The sequence below is a fragment of the Chelonia mydas genome, chromosome 13 (genome assembly GCF_015237465.2).
Source record: "Chelonia mydas isolate rCheMyd1 chromosome 13, rCheMyd1.pri.v2, whole genome shotgun sequence".
Lineage (NCBI taxonomy): Eukaryota > Metazoa > Chordata > Testudines > Cheloniidae > Chelonia > Chelonia mydas.
In genome coordinates this window covers 25,369,025-25,383,322 of record NC_051253.2, presented here as the reverse complement: position 1 = coordinate 25,383,322, position 14,298 = coordinate 25,369,025, and the positions used below count along the sequence as shown (strand labels likewise).

Below are 14,298 nucleotides of genomic sequence, written 5' to 3'. Positions count from 1 at the left end.
AGGGGGTGCAGGGACATATGGGGCCAAAGAGGTGGGGGTGCATGGGAGAACAAGGGATTATTTAGTTTGTTGGCCATTTAAAAAAAAACTAAAAAGAAAATTTGCTTTGGATCACAAACAAAAACAAAAATTGTCAAAATTTTCAGTGAATCAAGAAGTTAAAAAAATGGCTTTGGATCCAATGAAATATTTGGTTTTTGACTCTGAGGATTTTAAAACATTTTCAAATCAAAATGACAGGACATTTCAAAACAAAAAGTTGTTTCAAACCAAAACAAATCAAAACTTTCTGACTTTTTAAAAATTTTGTTTTAAAAACAAGCAACGCGGCGAAACCGACACAAATTCAGGAAATGTTTGGGTGGCGCCAAAGCTGCATTTTTTTATTTAAAAAGTTTTGCCCCATAATTTTTGCCCAGCTCTAGTGTGGAGGAGACAGCTTCCTCCCTTGCTCGTGGGGTGAGAATAGATGGGCCAGGTACACCAGGGACCCGTGGACCACCTAGCAAAGCCCAGCCACTCTCTAAGTACACATCAACCTGCCCCTCCAGAGATCCACCATAGAGCATGGCTTTGTGGCATTCAGCTGGCTGCAGTCCCCCAATAGGGTTCCTTCTGCTGTCTGGCCCCTCAGCTCTACTCAACCCCATAGTCCCGCACAGGGCCGATGGCTTAAGCAGGGTTGACATTGAGAACGAAATGAAGAACTCTCTGTACTGAGCTCCCACTACAATTATATAAGCATTAAGAACATAATCGAAAGCGCTAGCCAGATCTATATATTTATTGGCTATAACAGGACCTGATTGCAATTGAGCAGCTTCCATAATATTGCCGTGGAGGATATTTCCTAAGGGAAACTTAATGCAGATGTTGATTTGCCTCTAATGGGATTTCTCTTGATATTGACAGTAAATGTGCTTTTTATGATCCAGCAAAAAGGAATCAATATTTCAGGCAGAAATCTGCTGATTAGTATTGTGTGAGACTTCAGTTGTTGCATGTTTAGCCAATATATGAGCCATATAGCACAATATCAGCTTCACTTGCTATTGTCTGTCTGCCACAGGCACTGCGTCTCAGTATTAAATAAAACAGTAACAGCCTTAAATTAAGACTCAGGGCAGCAGCAGGAAAGAGAACTGGGTAAGGATGAGAAAGAAGGAAAGGCTCAGCTGCAATATGGAAAGGAATGTAGAGGCACAGAGCTGATGTTCCAGCTGGCAGAAGCTGTGGCAAAAATTTTTGGGCAAAACTTTTTCAGTCAAAAAATGCAGCTTTGGCACCACCCAAACATTATCCACTGATAATGCAGTAAAGGGACACAGATGTGGGGATGGGGCAGTGCTTGCCAGGTGAGGGGGGCAGAGGGAAGGTGAGGCCGGTGCAGTGGGCTGGAGGGTTAGAACTAAGCTTGGCAGAATTTGATTTTTACTTTGTTACAATTTTGATGAATAAGAAGCATCAAGGTTTATTTTAAAATTTTGTTATCAATTTAAATGTTCAGTTACAGGAAATTATGGGTGTGTCAGACAATGAGGGGGTCAGGCAATAATTAATTACAGTGGATGTTGCAATTCAGAAAGCTAAAGCTTCATAACCATTCAAACACAAATGATCAAATGTCAAAAATATACGAAGGAAGCATCCTCAAATCAAACTCTGATAAGTTCTCAAGCTGCATTTTTCTTACTTTGCCCATCGATTATCATGAATGGAAATATTTTTCTGCTGGTTTGTGTGTGTGCATGGTCCAATCGATACTTACTGACATACACTGGTACAAATCTAATTCTTCCGAGCCTAGTTATACAAGGAGGGCAATTTTGAAATGAACAGGGAGCCAGTGGCTCTGGCCAGAGCCCCTAGCTGGCTCTCTAACTCAGGCTGAAACCCTGGAATGATGCTCAGAAAGCAACGGAACCACATCTGATTTCTGGCAGAGATTACAAGTCAGCTCCCCCTACACTGTCGGCGTTGCTATACACTACAGTTTTGCTTTCTCCTTAGGGAGGCAGCCCACCCCCCACCCTGAACCTGCTCACAGTTACTTCCTAGGACAGGATCCTTCCCACACACGTTAGGGGCTGTTGGTGGAAGTGTCAAGACACACTCACCCAGCCAGCACAGGAACTCCGACCGACAGTCTCCTGCTTCCTCTCTGCACTGGCTATGCCTGCACTGCAATTGGAGGGGTGATGCAGCAGGTGGAGATCTCCCTGAGCTAGCTTCGATCTAGTCAGCTCAGGTACCCATAGCGCTTGGCAGCACGGGCTTCAGTGTAGACTAGTTGCCCGAGAAATACCCAGCATCCTGGGCAGGCTTGTACAGTCCCCGCTGAAGCCCAGGCTGCTACCTGCGCTAGCCAGATCAAAGCTAGTTAAAGTCTGTCTACATGCTGCAGCCACACCTCGGACTGCAGTGTAGGCAAACCCTCAGAGTCTCGCTCTTACACAGCAGTCATTCCTGTAGCGAGGGCCTTTGGTCTTGGTTACAAGCTGAGTGCCCTCATTCAGGACCCCGAATACAGTGTTGCTTGCCATAAGAGGGCACTCGAGCTGGTGCTGTTTTATTCCCACAGCCTGTCTGTCGCTGTGAACTGCTGGTTTTTATTCTTGTGATAGCCATGGGAATTGCGGGATACAATAAAGCCTTTGAATACATCCAAATCCTTCACCTTTGCTGTACACAAAGGAAAGACAGACTAGATGCCAGGGAAGCCATTCATTCTAATGGAGACTGATCTGATGTGGGGACAATGTCTGCCCTTCCTTAGGCCGGTGCAACCCCAGAGGGGTCAGCCCTAGCAGAAGGGAGGGCAGAAATAAAAGGATTAATCTTCCGGCCTGGCTGAGCTAATCCAAACCAGGTCTGTATAGCGTCATGTGAGAACATTCCAGCTGACAGGGGTTTGCCTGCCAGGTAAGCAGAGTGGATTAGCAAAGCAGGGCTGAGTACTGAAGGCCCTAGCGGACTCGCAGGAGACTACAAGAGCAGCTACTTACTTCACAGAGGAAGGGTATTGAGAAGGGAGAGCGCCATCATCAGGCCCAGCTGCTGCAGGGCTGGGAAGGCCATTGAGCACCTCTTGCACTCATAACCTCGCTAAGCCCTCAAGAACAGCACTTAGTAGAGGACACCTGGCTGACTGACGGGCTGTTCCTTTAGTCACTGAGGCATTGTCTCTCGCACAAGCTCACAGGAGGGGTTTGTGTGTTCACACTGGGAATAAACTCTTGGCTCAGAGTCAGTTACAAAGCTCTTTGCTTGGCCTTTACGTCAACCAGCGCCTGCTCAGTTCCTGCAGGCATTTGCATATCCCCAACACGAGGCAATTCTAAGAGAATATTCAATGGAATCTCTGAGCACCCAAGAGGGTGAAAACATTGATGCAGGCCATTTAAATGCGTATACTCATATACCTTCCCATCCATGCCAGAGGCAGGTTGGAAAGAAATTGACGGCACCCAGGCCCCACTCACAATCCCAGAATAACTGCACACTTCTAGCAAATAGTCAACAATGCTGGCATGCAGTCCACTGTCATTAGGGTTCAGAGTTAACACACCACTGAGATGAATGGAGTGGCTCAGACTTTTCTTAGTGCTACTGTTAGAAAGTTTGGGCCCAGTTACGGGTTAGCAATTTGGACTCTTTTTGGAATTTGCACAGTACAATGACTTCAGTGGGAGTTAAGGCATGCAGCACCTTGCAGGACTGGACCCTAAGTATATGTGCATGTATATATATCTGTAATGTCCTTAAAGGCAATTGTAAGTTCTGCAGGCTGCTGGTGCCCCCAGCAATATGTCTGTGTGGCCTGCTGCTGGCTCACTCCTACCCCTGACATCTCCCTCCCTTCCCAGTCCAGTCACCCCTGACTCGGGCAGGCTGCTGGGAAGAGCAGCAGTGAGTTGAGAGCCTGGCAGAAGGAAGGACCAAATGGGACGTGCGTGCAAAATCCAAATGCAATAACCAAAGCAGGAACTATGGGGAGGCAGCAGGGTTTATTTCTGCAACTTGTGCAGCAGGTCTCTTCAACTCAATTTCCTGCAGTGGGGGAAGGAGGTTCTGCAGCCAGGACCATCTGGTCAGTGGGCCCTGCTGTGTCTTTGGGATGCAAAGCTTTGGCAGCATTTCCCTCCTCCATTCCTCCTTCCCCCCAGCTGGCCCTTTAACCTGGATATAATTCCCTCTCCCCGCTTGGCCAGTGCTAGCATTTCTTTTTCAGCAAGGAAAATGGAATTTGTCATTGATAAAAGACCCACTGAGCTATAATGCCTCTGATGGCACATGGGGCCCGCCCAGCCACTGCTACTCCTCCTGACTGAAGAGGCTCATGGCATGTGGCATGACGGGACGTCTCTGTTTGGAAGGATCCCACGCACCCCCTTGGATTCCCTTGGCACAGTGACTCATTTTTATGAAGCAGAGATCCCAAGGAGGCAGTGGACTAACCAGCAACCTAATCAGTTGTTTAGAAGCCAGCACACGTCTCACTAACAGTGCTTGAACCGCTCTGCTGTCTCTCTCGACTATAACAGACTGGGGCTAATTAAACAGACAGCTTCAAGCAAGCAAAAGTCCCTATGATGTACCTGTTTTTGCTGTTTGGGGACTCTTCCAGGTAGCAGAAAGGGCCCCAATGTAGCCCATGAACATGAAGTCTAAAACAGCAACTCCTTAGCTGCTGGATTAAACACTGCCCAGAACACACCTAGAAACCTTTTCACCCGTAAATGAGGAAGAAGCAAATCTAGAGGATCTTACTCAGTAAGGACTGAGTCAAAATGAATAAGGAGTCTAAATACATGCTCCTGGCATCTGGAAGAGCTTGCCAGCCCTTGTCCAATCCCGTAATAATTCCACCACTTTAAAATCATCTGGTACTTATTTTTAAAGTGTCCTGCAATGTAATTCAGGACCAGGGGTCAGACAGCTAGTCAGATTTTTTTTTTTAATCAGGCTTGTGAGGCATGCAGAAAGCTGAGCCTTTCATCTAGGCACATCAGCTTTCAGATGTGTATGAGGATGCCTGGCTAGGGACATGTCTGTATGTGTGTGGGGCGGGGTGGTGGGGAGGACGGGAATGTCCGTGCGGCTGGATGAGGATGGGGTGGGTGAGTGGAGGTGTATTTGTGGTTTTGAGGGTGTCTGACTGTAATGGGCTGTGTGGCTGGATGTGGCTAAGTGCATATGTGGAGGGATGCATGCATGGGTGTAGTTTTGTGGGTGAGTTGCAGAGGGCTGCTGGATGTTGTGTGTCTGTGCAGGTTTCTGTGTGCGTGAGTGTTTCCAGAGGTCTGTGGAGGGGCTAAGGATAAGAACATCTGTGAGTATGTATGCGTAAGTCACAGTCACTTCACCACTCCATTCCTCAGTTTCCCCAGCTGTAAAATGGGGAGAACACTAATGATCTCCGCTGTAAAGCACTTTGAGTTCTGTGGATGACTAGTGCTATGTCAGTATTACTGTTACTATTATTGGTGTAAGGTGCTGACTTCCCTGGGAATTGGTGAGGCTCAGGACCGCACAGGATTGGGCTCCAACTATACCACCAGCTGCATGAGTTTGGTGCTTTGGAGAGCTCGGCTGGGCAGGTGGTCCAGTCCTAGCCCTGCAGTGTTCTGTGGCTTTCTGGGCTGGGGAGGTGGACGCTGCTCTTGGCTACCTGCAGGCTGGGGATCAAATCTGCATGGTAGTGGGGACAGTTTAGCTGCAAAGGTTTTACTGGAATAACTCTCTGACAGGACTTCATATTTCAGCCCTTTGCTTTTCACCTCTGTTGTTTTCCTGAGGTTAATTGAGGGCTTCAGACTGGCTGGGCCAATACCTAGGGGAGCCAGCCGAGCACTGGCGGAGCATCCTTACACCACACATAAACACTCATCACAAGTCTCCCAGGCAGTGCACCCTTGGCCTATCTCTTGACTCCACATTCTGTGCTGTGAACACAGCAGGCTGCACCAGGACGGAGAGCTGAGTGTGCTCCGGATCCCTGCCCCTACGTGGAAAAACTTGGACTTCAGAAAGATTTCAGCTTCCCTGCAGCCTTCCGAAGTGGATCTTATTCTGAGCCATTATCTTCCCATGTCTGCCTGTGCCTCTGTCCTTCCCTCTCTGCCCCACCCCTTCCCTGGCTGTCTGTATGACACTATGTCCCTCTTCCCTCTGTACACCTTTTTCTCAGCTCTTGTCTTTCATTCTCTTTGGTTTGATGATGTTCCTGGGTGCTGGTGGCTGAGTTTTATTGGCAGCCTCTGGGTTTTGCTCCATGCAGAAATACCATTAAGCACGAACACGGCCATGTTCTGAAAGAGCTGTGCAAAGCAGCTGTTTGCCTTGGCATCCCCAATGGATTAGCTCCTGGTAAAATGGAAAGGCTGCAGGGGGGACCTGGCATTTAGTCTCTTTGGCAGCTCTTCAGTGTCTTATGTGAAGTCAGGTAGGGTACCCAGGTACCATGGCTAGTGCCACATAAATAATCTAATGCACCATGGTACCAATTTGGGATGTGTGTGCACACTGCACACTGTACTGGCCGTGCCTTGGTCTCATATGCCCATAATTGCCCGGGGGTAGCCATGCTGAAATCCTCCATTTGGACTGCTACCACGAGGGGGCGGCTTTTATATATAGCAACCTGGCACCTTATTAATAAATAGCCAGATAAGGAACAAACAACTTGCCAACTGGCATAAGGAACGCTACCCACCCCGACCCCCCAAAATTAAAAAGACCACATGCGGTGGCATAGGTGACGTAGGTCTGCCTACACGAATGATTTCAAGGCTCCCCAAATTAGCCCAGAACACTGCGCAGAATTCAATGAGGCTGCAGCCTGCTTCCACGGCAATAAATTAATGATGAGTCAAAGAGTTCAGAATCTAATCACAGGGATAAAAATAGAAAATGTCTAACTTATAACAATTCATTATACAACAGGTCTTCCTCCAGCCGCTCATTATCTTGCTGTACAGTTCTCCCTAGCATCCGGGGCGTTTTCTCTTGTTTTTGTGTGTGTGTGTGAGATGTTGTGAGGACGAAAAATATAACTGGGTTCAGAAAAAGAATGGGATAAGTTCCTGGAGGATAGGTCCATCGATAACTATTAGCCCAGATGGTCAGGGACGCAAGCCCATGCTTGGGGCAACCCTAAAACCTCTGACTGTCCGAAACCGGGAGTGGAAGATGGGTGGAACCATTCCAAAACTGCCCTGTTCTATACACTCCCCCTGAAGCACTAGTATGGGTCACTGCCAGAAGACAGGACACGGGACTAGATGGCCCGACCCAGTATGGCTGCTCTTATGTTCTTATGAAACTCCTTTGCTTTGCTACTTTTTAAAATCAACACAGATTCCTTCTAGGCATGACATCCTGCTCAGCAGCAATGGATTTAAGAAGCAAGATGTGGCATTTGTTTCACAATCACAAGTGGTTTTTTGGGGGAGGGGCTGGGGAAAGGCAACAAGAGCAGCTACAAATAAACCAGATAGCTATGCTCGGGGGAGGCAGAGACGGGGCGCTACGCAGGCTGACAAAAGGCATCAGGCCGTTGGTAGCTCCCTTCCAGCCCTGTGGATAAGGCACAAAGTCACACCTGTGAGGGACGAGGACAATGCAGGATGTTATGACCCGTGCTGGGGTAACACAGGTCGGCTGGCTGGGACGCAGAGTCCTGGGCTTGAAGGCCACCGGGACCATTATGATCATCTTGTCTGACCACCTGCATAACATAGGACAGAGAACCTCCCCCACCCCCTCTGAGGCTCAGGCCCTCAAAGCCCCTGCACTGCCACCTGCGCTAAGGAGGCATAGGGGGGGAAGATAGAAAATCTCTGCCTCCTCCCCCTCCCCACTCACATGCTCCAAGCCGGGGAGCAGCCATGCAACACCTGCTGATCCCGGCCTGCTCAAACCCAAGGCAGCCAGACAAGGATATAAGAGGATTTCTTACTTCCCCTTGCCCCCCAGCAGGGGGAGGGCAGACTGTGCTGATGATTTAAATGCCCTAGAGGTTTTGTGTCATAGTGATATTTTGTAGAGCTTATTAAAGCTGTCCACACAATTTGAATGGTGAGTCCCGCAGGAGGGCAAGTTTCCCCTATACTGGAATTGGAAAAGGTTCAGAAAAGGGCAACAAAATGATTAGGGGTAGGGATCAGCTGCCGTATGAGGTGAGATTAATAAGACTGGGACTTTTCAGCTTGGAAAAGAGACAACTAAGGGGGGATATGACAGAGGTCTATAAAATCATGACCGGTGTGGAGAAAGTAAATAAGGAAGTGTTATTTACTCCTCATAACACATGAACTAGGGGTCACCACATGAAATTAATAGGCAGGAGGTTTAAAACAGACAAAAGGAGGTTTAAAACAGACAAAACACACAGTCAACCTGTGGAACTCTTTGCCAGAGGATGTTGTGAAGGCCAAGACTATAACAGGGTTCAAAAAAGAACTAGATAAATTCATGGAGGATAGGTCCATCAATGGCTATTAGCCAAGATGGGCAGGGATGGTGTCCCTAGCCTCTCATTCCCAGAAGCTGGGAATGGGCGACAGGGGGATGGATCACTTGATGATGACCTGTTCTGTTCATTCCCCCTGGGGCATTTGGCATTGGCCACTGTCAGAGACAGGATACTGGGCTAGATGGACCTTTGGTCTGACCCACTATGGCTGTTCTTACATTCTTATGTTCAGTGTGCCTCATGGCTAACCCGGCAGAGATTACCTTGAGAAGAGCCTCGGTTTCCCCTCCACCCGCTAACATTGGCTAAAATGTAACTTTCCCTGTCTACACTAGGGGTTTAAAACATCACAGTGAAATTATCTCCCATGCAGAGGTCTAAACACCACTCAAGTCCCCACAATAGGGCCCACCTGGAACTTAAAGTGGTGCACTGGCCTTCCGCACCATTGCATTTCATCCTTTGTGAAAGGGTGGCTCAGTGCCCAAAAGCCATTCAAGCCTGGACTGCCAATTGCAATCAATTGTGGTGGTGGTGACTTTGACTGATACCATCATGTAGGATGGAAAGAATAATCTTGGATCTTTAGGAGCTTAAGTGCCACCGAAGCTGGTTGCTGTGGAAATACGTGGTTGCAATCTGACAAAGGATTTTGACTTCAGGTGTTGAGAAAGCTGCAGGAGCAGATGAACTCTTAAGAAAGAGGGAACCTATTTTTATACAAATGTCCCTGGCAATAAAATAAAATCTGAGGGAACAAAAAAGCCAGAAATGATCCTATCTATTTGATTGTCCCTAAATAGCATGTTTCTCAAAGTTCCCCAGGAGATGTCATCTCCTCTGGAGGGGGGAACATGTTAAGTAGGTCAAATCAGAACAGAGAGGGGAAAAAAAGGAGATATGAAAAAAGAGATTTGAAAATGAAAGACGGAGCACTGATGAACTGGAGAGGAAGGGTTGTGTGAGACCTACAACACTGTTAAACTTGGAAACTTAACTAGGCTCTCCAGCACATCAAAGGACACACCAGCAATAGGTCAGCTACAAACTCCTGTGTATTTAATTGCTCAGAAGAATCAGTAATGAAAAAAGTCAGGACTGGAACTGATTTTAACTGGTTGGTATAATTCCATAAGCCTTGAGGTAGACTGTTCAAATGGATGGCATACACTCTGCAAAACCACACGGAACTCTGGTCCAGAACAAACGGAAGACTCAAAGCACTCAACATGTGCCTGTTTTGAGTGTGCGGAGCTTCCATGACCATGCGATGGATTTGAAGGATGTTTTTCTTGCATCAGCAGAATATTCATTGAAGTTGGGCATGATTTTTTTGCACTGTTGGGATGCCCTGGTTTGTGGTGCATTCTGAACATCAGATTTCAAACTGGGCTGGGTAGCCTGGCTGGATTTGATGGGCTGACTGGCTGAATTTGCCCGTAATGGGGTGGGAGGGCTCCTAGATCCACTTTCTTAGAATCTCGCATAAAACTTCTGGGTGATTCCTGTTGACTCATTGTGGCAGGTGAGGCTTGTGATCACCACTTGTGATATAAAAGGTGGGAGTAGGGCTCTGGGGAGAAGGAAGTAGGAAGCTAGGACAGGAGAAGTCCTGGAGGGAAACATCTGAGACAGCTAAACTCAGGCTGAGGGCTGAGTTGTGTTATGGTTACTGAGTCACCAGTAAAGCCAAAGCCTAGGAAGGAGGGTTGGGACACTGGTTCAGGGTCTGCATGTTCCTCTGCAGCCAAGGTGCAGAGTCAGCCCATTCATCTACCCCAGGTGCTCAGGAAGGTTAGCAGAAGACACTATGAAGTGTTTTCTCAGAAGCAGTGGCTGCATTCTACATGCTTTCCCTGAACCAGTGAGACATACACATAGCAGCTCTGGATCTGCTCTCATGTACATGGTATGATGCTGTTGATGTCAGTGGGGCCATTCCTGACTTACCCAGGGGGAAATGAGCAGCGAATCGGGCCCAGTGTCTCTGGTATTTTCCAGGGACCTGAGCAAGGGGGTTTCACTAGTAAGCACTCACAAAGGGCTTGCTAAGTGGTGCAGCAATGTGCACTAAAGTGCACCATGTTGTATACTACCGGGCCTGTGCAGACCCTGCTGGTGCACCATGTTAACGTGCCCTGGGAAACTTTTAGCTTGCCCAGCAGGGTCTGCATGGGCCAGTTAGTGAGCAGCATGCTGGTGTACTTCAGACTTGGCAGCCCTCTAGTGCACACTGCTGTACTGCATGGAGAAGCCCCCAGTTCCCAGATTGCTAGACCTCGCTGCCTGTGACTGGGAAGCACTATCCAGCTTTGCAGAGGTTTGCTGTGGTTGCTGGACTGCCCTTGTGGCTCCTTCAGGCTCCACCCATCCATCCACCCTGCACATCTCAGCCCTGTGTCCCCACCCGCAAGGGAAAGCAAAGTCAGTTCATTTCCCCTAGCTAGTAGCTTCATAACTGATGATGCGTCTAGTTTCCCTGTTTCTCCATGGGCGTTGCCTTTTTACTGCTGCGGATCTGATGCTAGCTAACCTCATTAGGGATGCAGAATGGGGCCCACAGTTTTGGGGTAGATTTTATGTTATGGCATGAGTCTTGTTTTCACAAGGGTCCCTGTGAGAGGGGAAGCGGGCACAGAAAATCTATACTGCATTATTCATAGCTAATAGAAGCAAATTCTAATCAATCACAGAGCCTGCCTTCCAGCAGCCTCTGGTGCGCTCTGATGCTGTGGAGAACTTCCTTTGTCTCAAACTAGGTCAGCACACAGATGCCACATTGCTAGAGCAATTTATAGTAGATTTCAGGACTTTATTATAGTGACTGGTGATTTACATAGTTCCTCAGCTAGAGGAAGGGAGGGTCGCTACTGAAACACATTTCAGCCTCCCATTTCCGCAGCTCCCCGCATAACCCCAGTCCTGCCTTCCCCGGTACCAGCACCAAACCAGGCAGGTTGCAACGGCTCCCTCTCCCCGACCCTTCTGCTGTTTCTGATGGAATAGCTCAAAATTCAGACCTGGGCCATACTGTACCTCTCACGTCTCGCTGGGCTTCAGGGACAGACCTGACTCAGCGTCCAGCACTCTTCCGACTCCTCTGTGTTCCAGAGATGTCCTGCATGAAGATCTAGGATTTGAAGAGAAAAGGGAGAAATGTCATTACATTTAAGAGAACGTGGTGGCATTTCCTCTCTGTACCGTCCGGGCCTGACCACCTGCTGATGTCAGTCTGTGTAAATCTACTGACTTCCATGGCGCTACGCTGATTGACACCAGGCTGAGAATCGGTCCCTCTTTATTTACAGCCCAACCAATAACACATGGAAAATGCTGAAAAACATCCTATGAAAAGGTGTGTGTGGGTGAGGGGGGGTCGGGGTCACATGGTACCTGTAAGGAAGATGGCTGCTGAGTCCCGGGCCACCGCACTCCCCATGTATTGATTTGTCTCTAGTAATTATGTTCCTAGCAAATTGGCAATAAGCTTCTGTCAAACAGGTTTAAATTAATCCCCTGGATAAACTTCAAGCTGTTGACTATGGATTCCAATATGAAAATGAAAGGCAACAAAAGACCTCAGCCTGCGTCATCGCAGCAGCTGAAGGGGGAAACCGCAAGGCCACAGCAGAACCTAGCCCAGGCCCTGGAAGAATTCCTCACAGACCAACTGGATTCAATCTCCAAAGATATTCATGTGCTCTCTAAAGATGTATATGATATAAAATCCCAAATGGCTCACTTAGAAAGTAAGCTACAAAAGATTGCTATTGAAACCAGGGAACTTAAAGAAGAAACTGGCTCATTAAAGCTTAGACTAGACAAACCGGAAGAAAAACATGATGACTTAGAAAACAGATCTCGAAGAAACAACCTTCGCCTCTTGGGCTTTGCTGAGGGTCTAGAGGAGGAGATTATCAGCTTCTTCAGAAGCTGCTCCCTGACATATTTAAATTGGACACCCAGCTGCCCCTAGTGGATATTGAAAGGGCTCATCTAATGCCTCACACTAGAAGGCAGGAGTCTGGCCGGCCCAGACCCATCATCTTCAAGCTGCTGATGTTCAGTGATAAAGTAATGTTAATGAATGCTGCCAGAAAAGCTGAAACCTCTATGCACAAAGGCCACAACATTTCTCTTTTTCCTGACTTCTCAGCTGAGCTTAACAAAAAGAGGGCTGCATTCAATGGCATAAAGCAAATCCTGAGGGGAACTAATGTCAGATACAGCATCAAGTCCCCATCCACCTTCACTATGGATTTAGCAGGCACCACAAGACTTTGCAAAACGTGCCTCTAATGCTTGGTAAACACTTGAAAGACAGACCAAAAACAGCAGAATGGTTTCTTCATCATGAAAAGCAAACCTCAGCAAATTTAAACATCAGTTTGTTTTCCTATGTATCCTGGTAGATATGGTAATATTCACTTATATAATCTTCTAGCAGATAACCAGCTAGATTGAAGTCTTCTGTTAATCTCCTTTGGAACTAAGCAATAACAATAACTGTATATCACTGCAATGCCTAGAGTAATAGTATGACACTAAGCTGGGGTTTATAGCACCGTCTACTGACTGAAGTATTATCTACACTAAGCATCACAACTTGCACTGCTAGACAGAATCTCTTCACCAGCTCTGCCTCTGAGGGATTGTGTTAGAGACATGGAAGCTAAGATACCCCAAAGAGCGTGACTATACATGTTTCTCTACAATACATTCATCTTACTCCAGAATTGACTTTTTTGTTGTGCCTTCAGAACTGATTCAACATGCCTAGAAGCAGCTGTTAATAATATATTAATTTCAGATCATGCTCCAATGATACTTACCATCAACACTGGTTATACCTCATTAATATCTTCTAGGTGGAAGCTAAACACTGTGCTACTAAAAGGTGCAAAGCTTTGTTCCACAATTCTCAGATACCGTCTTTTGGGAAGCTCTGAAAGCTACCATAAGGGGTGAATGCTTAAAGAATGCCTCCCGAAAGAAGAGAGAAAGACTCAAATTACTAGATTCTCTGCACACAGAAATAGATGAGTTGCAGAGACAGCGTAAAATTGACCCAAACAATGAAAACCACCTACATTCCCCAATCAATGCCAAATGCAAATATAATGAATGCTTATTCAGCCAAGTCGCATTTTCACTCAGCAGGGTCAAACAAAGACATAATGAATGGGGTGAGAAAGCAGGTAAACTACTTGCCAGAAGACTTAAAATGGAACTAACTATCAACAGTATTTCTTCCTTATTACAAGAAGATGGGAGTGCCATCCTGGAACCAATAGATATAAATCATCAATTTAAGCAATTCTATAAAGCTTGATATAAATCAGACGACCAATTTGATGCTAATAAATTTGATCATTTTGTTGAAGGCCTGCCTTTTAACACCCTAACTTCAGAACAAGTGTTGTTTATGGACAAAGCTACCACAGCATAAGAGATCGAACAGGCTATACAAATATGAATTCTAGCAAAGGCCCCGAGGATGAATGGCTTTCAGGCACATTTCATAATCAACTATCTTCTATTCTTTCAAAGGTCTTCACTGAAACATTCCAAAAAGGAACCAGGACTTATGACATGATTACTTTGTTTACTTTAATGTTGAAGAAGAACAAAGATGGTTGCAAATGTGGGGACTACCACCCTATATCTCTATTGAAAACAGATTGCAAAATAATTGCAAAGATGCTAGCCACATGACTGACCACATCATCAATTACAGGCACAGGTCAGGTTGGTTTAATTAAAAGAAGAGTGGCTGCTGCTAATACAAGAAAAATTTCTCACTTGATCCATCAAGTTCAGCT

At 46.7% G+C, this 14,298-nt stretch overlaps 1 protein-coding gene across 4 annotated transcripts in view; it reads right to left on the bottom strand.

Moving 5' to 3' along the window:
- DLGAP4 (DLG associated protein 4) overlaps nucleotides 1-14,298 on the bottom strand; it is a 335,649-nt gene that overhangs the window by 128,630 nt on the left and 192,721 nt on the right. For 3 of the 4 annotated variants that reach the window (XM_037915413.2, XM_043527462.1, XM_037915415.2), the window contains exon 3: nucleotides 11,513-11,606. The gene's annotated coding sequence lies outside the window, so the exon portion shown is untranslated. Of the gene's footprint in view, nucleotides 1-11,496; nucleotides 11,607-14,298 lie in introns of all 4 variants that reach the window. The other variant, XM_043527461.1, reaches the window with a different exon arrangement.